Genomic DNA, 11,032 nt, shown 5'->3' with positions numbered 1-11,032 from the left:
TTAGTGTCTTGTATTACCTATACAGTCCCTGTTTCTGTAGGTTGTTTCTTTCAGTTCCCTTCCTCTCTTACTGGTTCCCACCTTATGTTTCATGCAGACCTGGTTTTGTGGTCACATATTCTTTCAGTTCCCATCTATTTAAAGCTCTTTATCTCTCCTTTTTTAAGGATTTTTATTTATTTATTCATGAGAGACACACAAAGAGAGAGAGAAGCTGAGACTCAGGTAGAGGGAGAAGCAGGCTCCATGCAGGGAGCCCAATGCGGGACTTGATCTCGGGTGTCCAGGATCACACACCTGGGCTGCCCTTTATATCTCCTTCTATTCTGAATGACAGCTTCCCTGGATAAAATATTCTTGATTGCATGTTTTTCTTATTTAGTATCATGGCAGCCCTTTTGGCCTGTGGATCTCTGTGGACAGGTCTGCTGTCGATCTGATGTTTCTTCCCATATGAGTTACGTTCTTGTCTCGAGCTACTTTAAGTATTTTACCTTTGAAATTTGCAATCTTCACTATTATATGTTTGGGTGTTGATTGGTTTTTGTTGACTGGGTGAAGGGAGGGTCCTCTCTATCTGTTGAATATGAATGCCTTTTTCCTTCCCCAGATAAGGGAAATACTCAGCTATGATTCATCAAACATATTTTGTGGTCCTCTCTCTGTCTCTCTACCTCTTCTGGAATCCCAATATTATGAATATTATTCCTTTCCAACCTATCATTGATTTCCCTAAGCCTTTCTTCATGGGTTCTTAATTATTTTTCTCTTTTTTCCTGATCTTCCTTCCTTTCCATCAACTTGTCTTCTATGTCACACACTCTCTCCTCCTTCTAATTAACCCTAGCAGTTAGAACATCCAGTTTAGACTGCATCTTAGTTAAAGTATTTTTAATTTCAGCCTGATTAGGTTTTTATTCTGCAGTAAGAATCTTTAGAGTCCTTTATGCTTTTTCCAAAGCCACCAGTAATTTTATAATTGTACTTCTGAATTGTATCTCTGATATGTTATTTAAATCACAATCAAATAGTTCTGTGGCACAGAGTGTTACTTCTGGTTCTCTTTTGTGGTGAATTCTTCCTTCTAGTCATTTTGTCCAGTGCAGAATAGCTGTATGAGCTGGCTGAGTCAAAAATATCAACCACAACCTAAGCAAAATACACCTTGGACAATTCCAAAGAGGTCAGAGACCAGAAAATAAAAGAAAAAGAAAAATAGAACAAAATAAAACAAAAGGGCCATGATAGTGAAAAACAAAATTTAAAAAAATAGGTATAAAAAGAAAACGGTGGGGATGAAGTGGTGGTGGAGACAGAATATAGTCTCACAGAATAGACCTAGAGGGTGATCCTCTAGGTTCTGGGTGTATGTTGTTCTGTATGTTAGATGATGTTAAATTACAAATTTATATAAATCAGGACAACTTTATATAGAGACCCTTGACCACAAAAACAGAAACAAGTTAGTAGAGGGGGGCAGAGAGAACATAGTCTCACAGAATGAACCAACATGGTGTTCCACTTGGTTCTGGGTGTATTTGGTCTGTGTGTTACAAGGTATGAACTTCCACCATTATATAACAAAACAAGACAGAAAAAAACAAAAACCCATAACTTGTATATCTACCAAAGTTAAATTCAATACATTGAAAGGAATCCAAAAATGAAGAATATATCTAAGACTAGTGATTGTAGAAATATGAAGATCAAAAAGGAAAAAACTTAAAAATGAAGAGTTGGTAAAATGTTGTAGTTAAGGCAGGAAAAGAGAAAATATATTGCAAATTTTTAACATGAAAGGCATACAAACCATATGGAAAAAAATTCAAGTTCTATATACTACTTTCCCTCAGTCCTGGAGGGACTGTGCTGCTTGGTCAGTAAACTTGCTCTTCCCTTGTTCTTTCAGCTGGTCTTCTGGGGGAGGGGTCTTAGGTGATCTTAGGCACCTGTGCCTGGGCGGAGATGCCCTGCCCCTTGCCAAGTGGCTGGGTGAGTATGAAGCTGTTTGTCCTGTGAGGCCTTTGTTCTCTAGAGGCTGCACCTTTCCCAGGTGAAAGGCAAAAAGAAAAAAACAAAACAATGGCAGCAGCCCGATCTCCAGCCCCCAAGTCAAGAGTTCCCCACATGTACCAAACTGCCATCTCCCAGTGCACACTGACCTAGATCCTCCTGGAGGCAGGCGCAGAGGCACTGATCTGCACAAACTTCAGGAAGCCCAGAGGCAGGACATTCCTCACTCTCTCGTGCCCTCCCCCGTTCCACCTGTTTCAAAAGGAATGGAGGACAGCCTGCCTCTGTCTATTGCCCAGCTCTAGGGTAAAGGGAGCTCCAGTGCGGGCCTGTGTAAGCAGCCAGCTTCTCCCTGATGCCCTAGGCGGTTTGTGGTGTTCCAGCCCTTTACTGCGATCTGACCATGGTTTGTGGTGAGCTTTCTCCCAGGCTCCCCTATTCTTACTGTGTTTCCAGGAATATTGAGACTGCACTGCCCTTCCTTCAATTCTGCCCTATATCCCCACTAAGCACTTTTCAGCCAGAGAAGACTCTTTCAGGTGCAGATTTCTACAATTCCCAATTGACTGTTGCACTGCTTTCCTTCAGCAGCTTTCCATGGCTCCTTCCTCTTTCTCTGGCTCCCTGCTGTTCCTCTTCTTCACCTAGTTGTTCAGAACTGTTTGATTTTTTTTGGCTCTGTTTTAGGGGTGAGGCAAGCATAGGGCCCCCCTTGTACTCTGCCATCTGAACTCCTCCCTGACAGTAATGGTCTTATGAAGAAGCAGTCCTGTAGTGCTCATCACTTTGGGTCCCATATTAACTATAACTTGATGTTTCAGGTTTATCTCCTATATGTGATGTGTGTGCGCTGATGTTGTGACTGAGCCACTTTTTCTTTCAAACTACTTGATGGCAATGGCTCCCTTTGACTTTTGTGGGCAGTGCTTGGTGTCTGTGGTGTTAGTGGGCCATTCTGGGGATACCTTAGGCTTGAATTGAGCCAGACCAGGCATTTGTCATAGATGCAGAAACATCAAACTAGAGGGCACAACCTGCAGTCAGACTAGTCTGTCCTGAGCCCACAGCAGGAGCCACCCTCTGACTAGTGTGTGTAGTTGCCAATCCCTCTCATAGGGTCAGGCATCACTTTGGAGTGCTACTGGCCACAATCAATGCTGCTTACACAATGCCAGGCCTGCAATACCACCCTGGATGGGTTCTGGCCAAGAGTCCTAGAGAGATTAGATCCCCTGAAGTACAGTTTAAAGGGCCTTTGGGGTGCCATGTCAGGTTGATGGTGCTCACAAATGTTGTGAACCACACGTTCACCACTGTGGAGGGGCCATGCATTGTCCCTCAGGCTGAGGCAGACCATCTGTAGTGGTAGATTCCTGAAAGCATTGCATGGGTGGGTAGTGCAGGGGAGAGGTATTGCTAACAAGCCTGTATGCAGCTAATCATCTGTGAGAGGGACCCTTCAGTGCCAGGAGTAAAGTGGCCTGTCCAGAGTGGTGGTTTTACAGAAACACAATACAGTATAGGGACTGGTGAGGCAGGGCTGCAGTACTAGCATGCTAGGTAGCAAATATTGGCACTTTGTTGGTGGGTGACGAAGGGAAATGGTGCCTGCCAACATTTTTGTTCCTGGAGGAGATCTCCAGTGATTTCTGTCACTCAGGGACACACTCTGAGTTTCCTTCCTGTTTACCCCAGGCACCTCTTAAACTACTGCTTCCATGCTGTATCTCTGGGAGCCCAGCCCACTGATTTTTTTTATCCCAGATTTTAAGACCTACCAGTTGTTAAATCACAAAATTTGACCTGTCAGTTTTTAGTTTTAAAGTCAAAGATTACGGGTACTCATCTTCCTCATACAAGCTTACCAGTGCAGGTATTTGTTTCTCTTGCCTCCCCATGCCTGTGGCATCCTCCCTCCCTGAGACAGGCCCTGAGTCCATTTAGCTCCCTACCATTTCTCCACCTTTCTTACCCTCTTTAATGTGATTATTTCACTAAATTTAGTTGTGGAGTTTATCCTGCCAAGCTTTCTGTTGTTTTCTGAGGTTTTTACTCTGATGTGTTATCTAGTTGTATCACTGGGATGAAGTGAGCTTTGAGTCCTATGCCACCATCTTACCCAGAAATCTTAATTCTCTTCTTAATTTAAATAATTTTAGGGACGCCTGGGTGGTTCAGTGCTTGAGCGTCTGCCTTCAGCTCAGGGCCTTATCACAGGGTCCTGGGATTGAGTCCTGCATCGGACTTTTCCTTCTGCTTATGTCTCTGCCTCACTCTCTCTGTCTCTCATGAATAAATAAATAAAATCTTTAAATAATAATAATAATAATAATAATTAATAATAATAATAAATTTTAGAACAACTCTGTGAGGTATAACTCAAGCAGTTCAACCAAGGAAATTTAAAAATAAATGAATATTCAGGCAAAGTAGTTATTGCAAATAACTACTGACTTATAGAAGGAAGAATTTCGTTAGGTTTCTAATTAAAAATTAATGACTCAAGATACTGATGTGTGTTATAGAGCTGCAGCTTTCTGTGTGGTTAACAAACTGCTCCATCTGATCCCTTTAATTCCATTTATTATTCATCCTTTCCTTCACTGTGCATGAAATACCTAATATTATAGGCACTGTTTGGGGGAGAAACAAAAAAGCTATATAAGCCGGATTTCTACTAAAGAGTTGCTATATTTGGCATCTGCAGCTTTTATTTTTGTGATTTCTTTTTTTTAATTTTTTAATTATTTTTTTATTTTTGTGATTTCTTATAAAAATAACTTCTCTGCATGCAAGTTAATACATTCAATGCCTTAGACATAACTTTAGGGTTCTAAGGATGACCAGCAGGCATACTGCTAGCCTCCTGTATTACACCAGCTCTATACTAAAAGTTCCCTCCTGTAATACAAAGGTCTGCACCCTGAATGCCCTATGCCTTGCACCAGGTGTGCACCCCAAGGGTCCTGCCTTGAACTAGATATGCACCCCCTAGTGCCATCCTCCATTGCATAAGATCAATATTTCTCCAAGTACCTTCATCCCCATGTACAAAATCTATACCTCCTGACTTACACCAGCTCTGCACCTTCAGCTACTCTCCCTAAGGAAGCTAGTAGAATCCCTCTGTTCTGATGTCCCTAGTGGTGCTGCCTATGAAGCTCCCTTGTACAAGGAACATTTGAATAATTTGAAGTGTTTTAGTGAGAGGAGAGATGCTAATTTAGGTAAATGACAGTAGAAGATATTAAACGAGATTTCAGGTTTTCAGAGAACTTAAACTATATTAGTGCCATTAACAATATGAATATAGACGTTAGTTAGCATGAATTCTTACTTTCATCAATTCTCAATGAGCCACTATGTCTACAAGCCTTAGTGAATGGCTTCATTCAACACTCCCACTGAGTTACAGACTTAATGTGCATTTTTTATTTTAGCTTTCCATCAGCCCCTTAGGTGATTCCTTTTATAGTCTCAAGTTTGGGAGAAATAAGTAAAAGTTAAAGAGCATAAATCTCTTGTCTATTTATACAATTAATGAACGATAACCTCCCCAAGTCTGTTTCACATTTCACTTTAGACTGTGGCTAACATTCATCTTGACCTTTCTGAGATTTAAATATTTGATTCTTCATCATTTCCAGACTATATTTAGAAAAAAATGCTTAAATTAAACTTCACAGAATCAAACATGAGATGCTGATTTCATCCTTGTGGGGCTCTTTGGGAAAAAAGCATGTAATTCTTCTTCAGACCATGACATTTACCTATTTCTTGAATGTCCCTAGATGGGAAAGCCCTCTTCATAATTCTGTTTCATGTAGAGCTGCACCTGCACATGGCCCTGTACTTCTTTATCAGCTAGCTTTCCCCATGGACCTCATGTACATTTCCATACCATGTTGAACATTCTAGTGAGCCAAGTCACAGAAGATCTACAATTTCTCCCTCAGGCTGTGGTATCCAGGTGTTCTACTCGAAACTTGCTGAAGCCAAGTTTTTCCTTCTTGTTGCCATGGACTATGACACATACATTTCTATATGCAGACCTCTCCATCATCCACTACTGATAAACAAGAGAGTCTGTAAATGTATGGTGTTCAGATGCTAGTTCCCAGAAATGATTGATAGTTTGTTGCTTACTCTCATCCCCCTGAGTTTCCCTTTTTGTCAGTACAGAAAAGTCCTAAGCTTTATCTATGAGGCTTCCACCTTGCTGACACTCTCCCACTGTGATGTTCCTTTACATGATGTTCATGTATCTGTGTTGTGTTCTCATGCTTCTCATCATTGTCGTGGTACTCTCAAGTTAATATACTCTCATCTTGTGCCTCACTCACAAAATGAATGTGCTCCAGGAAGCACAGTTTCTAACCTGCTCCTCTCACATGATTCTAGTGATACCCTTCTTTGGTTCAGCTCTCTATATCTACATACTCCCTCCCTGTTTCCTACTATATGGCCAAGGAGGACATAATATAATTAGTTTTTTACATCATCATCACCCTTTGACTGAACCACTTCCCTCACAGTCTTATCAACAATGATGTCACAATGGGGTCTGAAGAACTTGATGTAATCAGGGATGAGCCTAAAAAAAAGTTGCTAATGGAAATGCTTGGGAATAGCCATCTCTCTCTCCCTATTTCTATTATCTCTCTTTTCTCTATTTCTTTTCTCATTTGTCTACTGGTTCCAGCCCCCAGACTGTGAATTCATCAGTATTTTTCCTCTTTCTCATGCATGTGGCATTTCTCCTACACACTGCTTAGTCCTCCTAATGTATCTAATTATATTCTATTGATACATAATTAACATACAATGTTATATTAGTTTCAGATGTACAATATAATGACTCATCAGTTGTATACGCTTCTCAGTGTTCATCAAGATAACAGACATGGAGAGAAATTGATGGTAGTACAAAAGTAGGGAACTTTAACTCTTCACTTACAACAATGGATAGATTATTCAGAAATAAAATAAATAAGAAAACAGTCTTTGAACAGCATATTGGCCCAGATGGGCATAACAGAGACACAGAACATTCTGTCCAACACTAACAGAATACACATTCTTTTCAAATTCACGTGGAATACTCTACAGAATAGATCACATATTAGGCCATAAAATAAGACTCAATAAATTTAAGATGATTGAAATCAAACCATGTATCTTTTCAACCACAACGCTGTGAGTCTAGAAAAAAATCACAACAAAAACCTAGAGAAAGCTCAAAATGAGGTTAAACAACCTGATATTAAACAAACAATGGGTCAAAGAAACAATCACAAAGAAATAAAAAATACATAGAAAAAGGAGAAACAAAGCCCAAAGTGAGTAGAAGAAAGGAAATAATGAGGATCAGAGCAGAATTAAATAATGTAGAGACTAAAAACCAAATAGAAAAAAAAACATTGAAACCAACAGTAGGTTCAATAAAAAGATAAGCCAAACTGATAACTCTTAGCCAAACTCATTAAGACAACTACAAAAAGAGGACCCTAATATATAACATCAGAAATTATCATAAATAATAACTACCAGAGAAATACAACGTATTATAAAAGAATAATATGAAAAAATATATGCCAACAAACTGGACAACCACTGGATGGTTGAATGGATGAATTCCTAGAAACATACAATCTTCCAATACTGAACCAGGAAGAAATAGAAATTCTGAGCAGCTGATTAAAAGTAAAGAAATTGAATTGGTAATCAAAAACTACCAAAAAATGAATGTCCAGGACCAGCGGATTCAAGAGTGAATTCTACCAGACATTTCAAGAGGAGTTAATACCCATTCTTATGAAAATATTCCAAAAAGTATAAGAGGAAGAAAAGCTTACAAATGCAATCTAGAAAGTCAGCAGTTTACAGATAACAAAACCAAAGGCACTACACACAAAAAAACCTACAGATCAGTAACTCTGATGAACAAAGATACAAAAATATAAGGAAAGCACATACAATAATACATTAAGAGATAATTCTTTTGGACTCATTCCTGGAATGTAAAGGTGGTTCAATATCACATATCAATCATTGTCACACACCATATAAACAAAATGAAGAGTAAAAATCATATGACACATCAATTGATGTAGAAAAAACTATTTGACAAACTGTAACATTCATCATGATAAAAACTCTTAATAAAATGAGGTTAGAGGAGGAGGCCTGGGTGGCTCAGTGGTTGGATGCCTGCCTTTGACCCAGGTCATGATCCTGGAGTCCCAGGATGGAGTCCCACATTGAGCTTCCTGTATGGAGCCTGCTTCTCTCTCTCTGCCTATGTCTCTGCCATTCTCTCTCTCTCTCTCTCTCTCTCTCTCCTCTTTCTCATGAATAATAAATAAAACATTATTAAAAATAAAATGCAGTTAGAGGGAATATGCTTCAATATAATAAAGGTTATATATGAAAATCCATAGCTATCATCATACTCAATGGTGAAAAACTGAAAGCTTTCTTTCTAAGGTCAGGAACAATACAAGATTGTCCACTCTTGCCACTTTCAGTCAACATAGTACTAGAAGTCCTAGCCACAGCAAACAGAAAAGAAAAAGAAATAAAAATATAACCATACTGGTAAAGAAATTAAAGTGTCACTATTTACAGATTACATGATAGTGTACATAGAAAATCTTAAATATTCCACACACACAAAAATAATAGAAGTATTAAACTAATTCAGTGAACTTGCAGGGTATAAAATTAATATCCCAAAATTGGTAGAATTTCTATGCAATAACAATAAAGTAGCAGAAAGAGAAATTTTTTTTGTTTTCAAGAATTTTTTTAATAATAAATTTATTTTTTATTGGTGTTCAATTTGCCAACATACAGAATAACGCTCAGTGCTCATCCCGTCAAGTGCCCCCCTCAGTGCCCGTCACCCATTCACCCCCACCTCCTGCCCTCCTCCCCTTCCACCACCCCTAGTTCGTTTCCCAGAGTTAGGAGAGAAAGAGAATTTTTTTAAAAACAACATACATTCCCAATGACCAATGATATCAAATAGAATAAAATATCTAAGAGTAAACTTAATCAAAGACATGAAAGACCTGTTCTCTGAAAACTATTTTTAAAAAAACGGTTGAAATAAATTGAAGATGACACACACAAATGAAAAGATATCCCATGCTCATGGAATTAATTAATTGGAAGAATTAATTGGAAAAAAAAGAAAAAAAGAATTAATTGGAAGAATTAATATTGCCAAAATGTCCATAATAACCAATATACAGATTCAATCCAATTGCTTTCAAAAAACCAACTACAGCATATAATTTTAAAATTTGTATGGAACCAGAGAAGACCACATGAAGCTAAAACAATCTTGAGAAAGAAGAAAGCTGGGGATACCACAATTCCAGATTTCAAGATATACTACAAATCTGTAGTATTCAAAATAATGAGGAAATGAAACAAAAATAGACACATATCAATGGAACATGATAGAGACAAGAAATAAACCCACACATCTATAATCAATCTATGAAGAAGTAGACAAGAATATACAATGGGGTAAAATTAGTATTTTCGACAAATGGTGCTGGTAAATCAAAATAGCTATATATAAAAGAATGAAACTGAACTACTTTCTAACACGATACACAAAAATAAACACAAAATGGATTAAAGACTTAAGTGAGAGATGTGAAACCATAAAAATCCTGGAAGATAAAATAGGCAGTAAGTTCTCTGACATTAGACATAGTAATTTTTTCTACATATGTCTTCTGAAATAAGGGAAACAAAGGCAAAAATAAACTATGGGGATTACATCAAAATAAAAAGTTTTGAACAGTAAAAGAAATAATCAACAAAGTAAAAACACAACCAATTGAATGGGAAAATAGATTGGTAAATGATATATTTGATAAGGGGTTCATGTCCAAAATATATAAATATTTCATACAATACCATAAAGCCAAATATTTCCATAAAGAAATGAGCAGAGTAGCTGAATATACACATTTTTTCAAAGAAGTCATACAGATGGTCCTTAAATATATGAAAAGATGTTTACAATCATTTATGATCAGGGAAATGCAAATCAAAAGTATAGTGACATATCACCTCATACGTGTTAGAATGGCTAAAATAAAAAATACAAGAAACAACAGGTATTGTTGAGGACGTAGAAAAAAAAAAGGAATACTTGTGCACTGTTGGTGGGAAAGCAAACTGGTGTAGCCACTTTGGAAAACATTATGGAGATTCCTCAAAAAGTTAAAACTACAACTACCATTCATCCAGCAATCACACTACTGGGTATTTACCCAAGTATACATAAACAAATGTAATTCAAAATACATAAAAAATACAAAATACATAAACAAATGTAATTCAAAGGGATACATGCACCCGAATGTGTACTGTAGCATTATTTGCAATTGCCAAGATATGGAAGTAGCCTAAAATCCACTGACATGTAAATGAATAAGAAGATTATATAACTATATAATGAAATACTATTCAGCCATAAAAAAGGATGAAATCTTACCATTTGTAGTGACATGATGGAGCTAGAGAGGATTATGTATGCAAATAAGTCACAGAAAGACAAATATCATATGATTTCACTCATATTTCAGAAACAAAACAATCGGGGGGGGAGGGGCAAAAGAGAGCAAACTAAGAAACAGATTCTTAACTATAGAAGAAAATCTGATGGTTACGGGAGAGTAGTGGGGATGGGTTAAATAGATGATAGGGATTAAGGACAGGACTTGTTGTGATGAGCACCAGGTCTTATATGGAAGAGCTGGATCATTATATTGTGTACCTGAAACTAATATTGCACTGTATGTTAACTAACTGGAATTTAAATAAAACAATGTTTTTTAAAAAAGATATAGAGCACTGGGTATTGTATGTTAGCAATGAATCACTAAATTCTACATATGAAACTAATATTACACTGTAGGTTAACTATCAAGAATTTATATAAAATCTAGAAACTACAAAAAATAAAGTACATAGTGTCTAAGAATTAATTTGCAAT

Source organism: Canis aureus, chromosome 18 (genome assembly GCF_053574225.1).
Source record: "Canis aureus isolate CA01 chromosome 18, VMU_Caureus_v.1.0, whole genome shotgun sequence".
Lineage (NCBI taxonomy): Eukaryota > Metazoa > Chordata > Mammalia > Carnivora > Canidae > Canis > Canis aureus.
Note: the sequence above shows the minus strand (reverse complement) of the source record.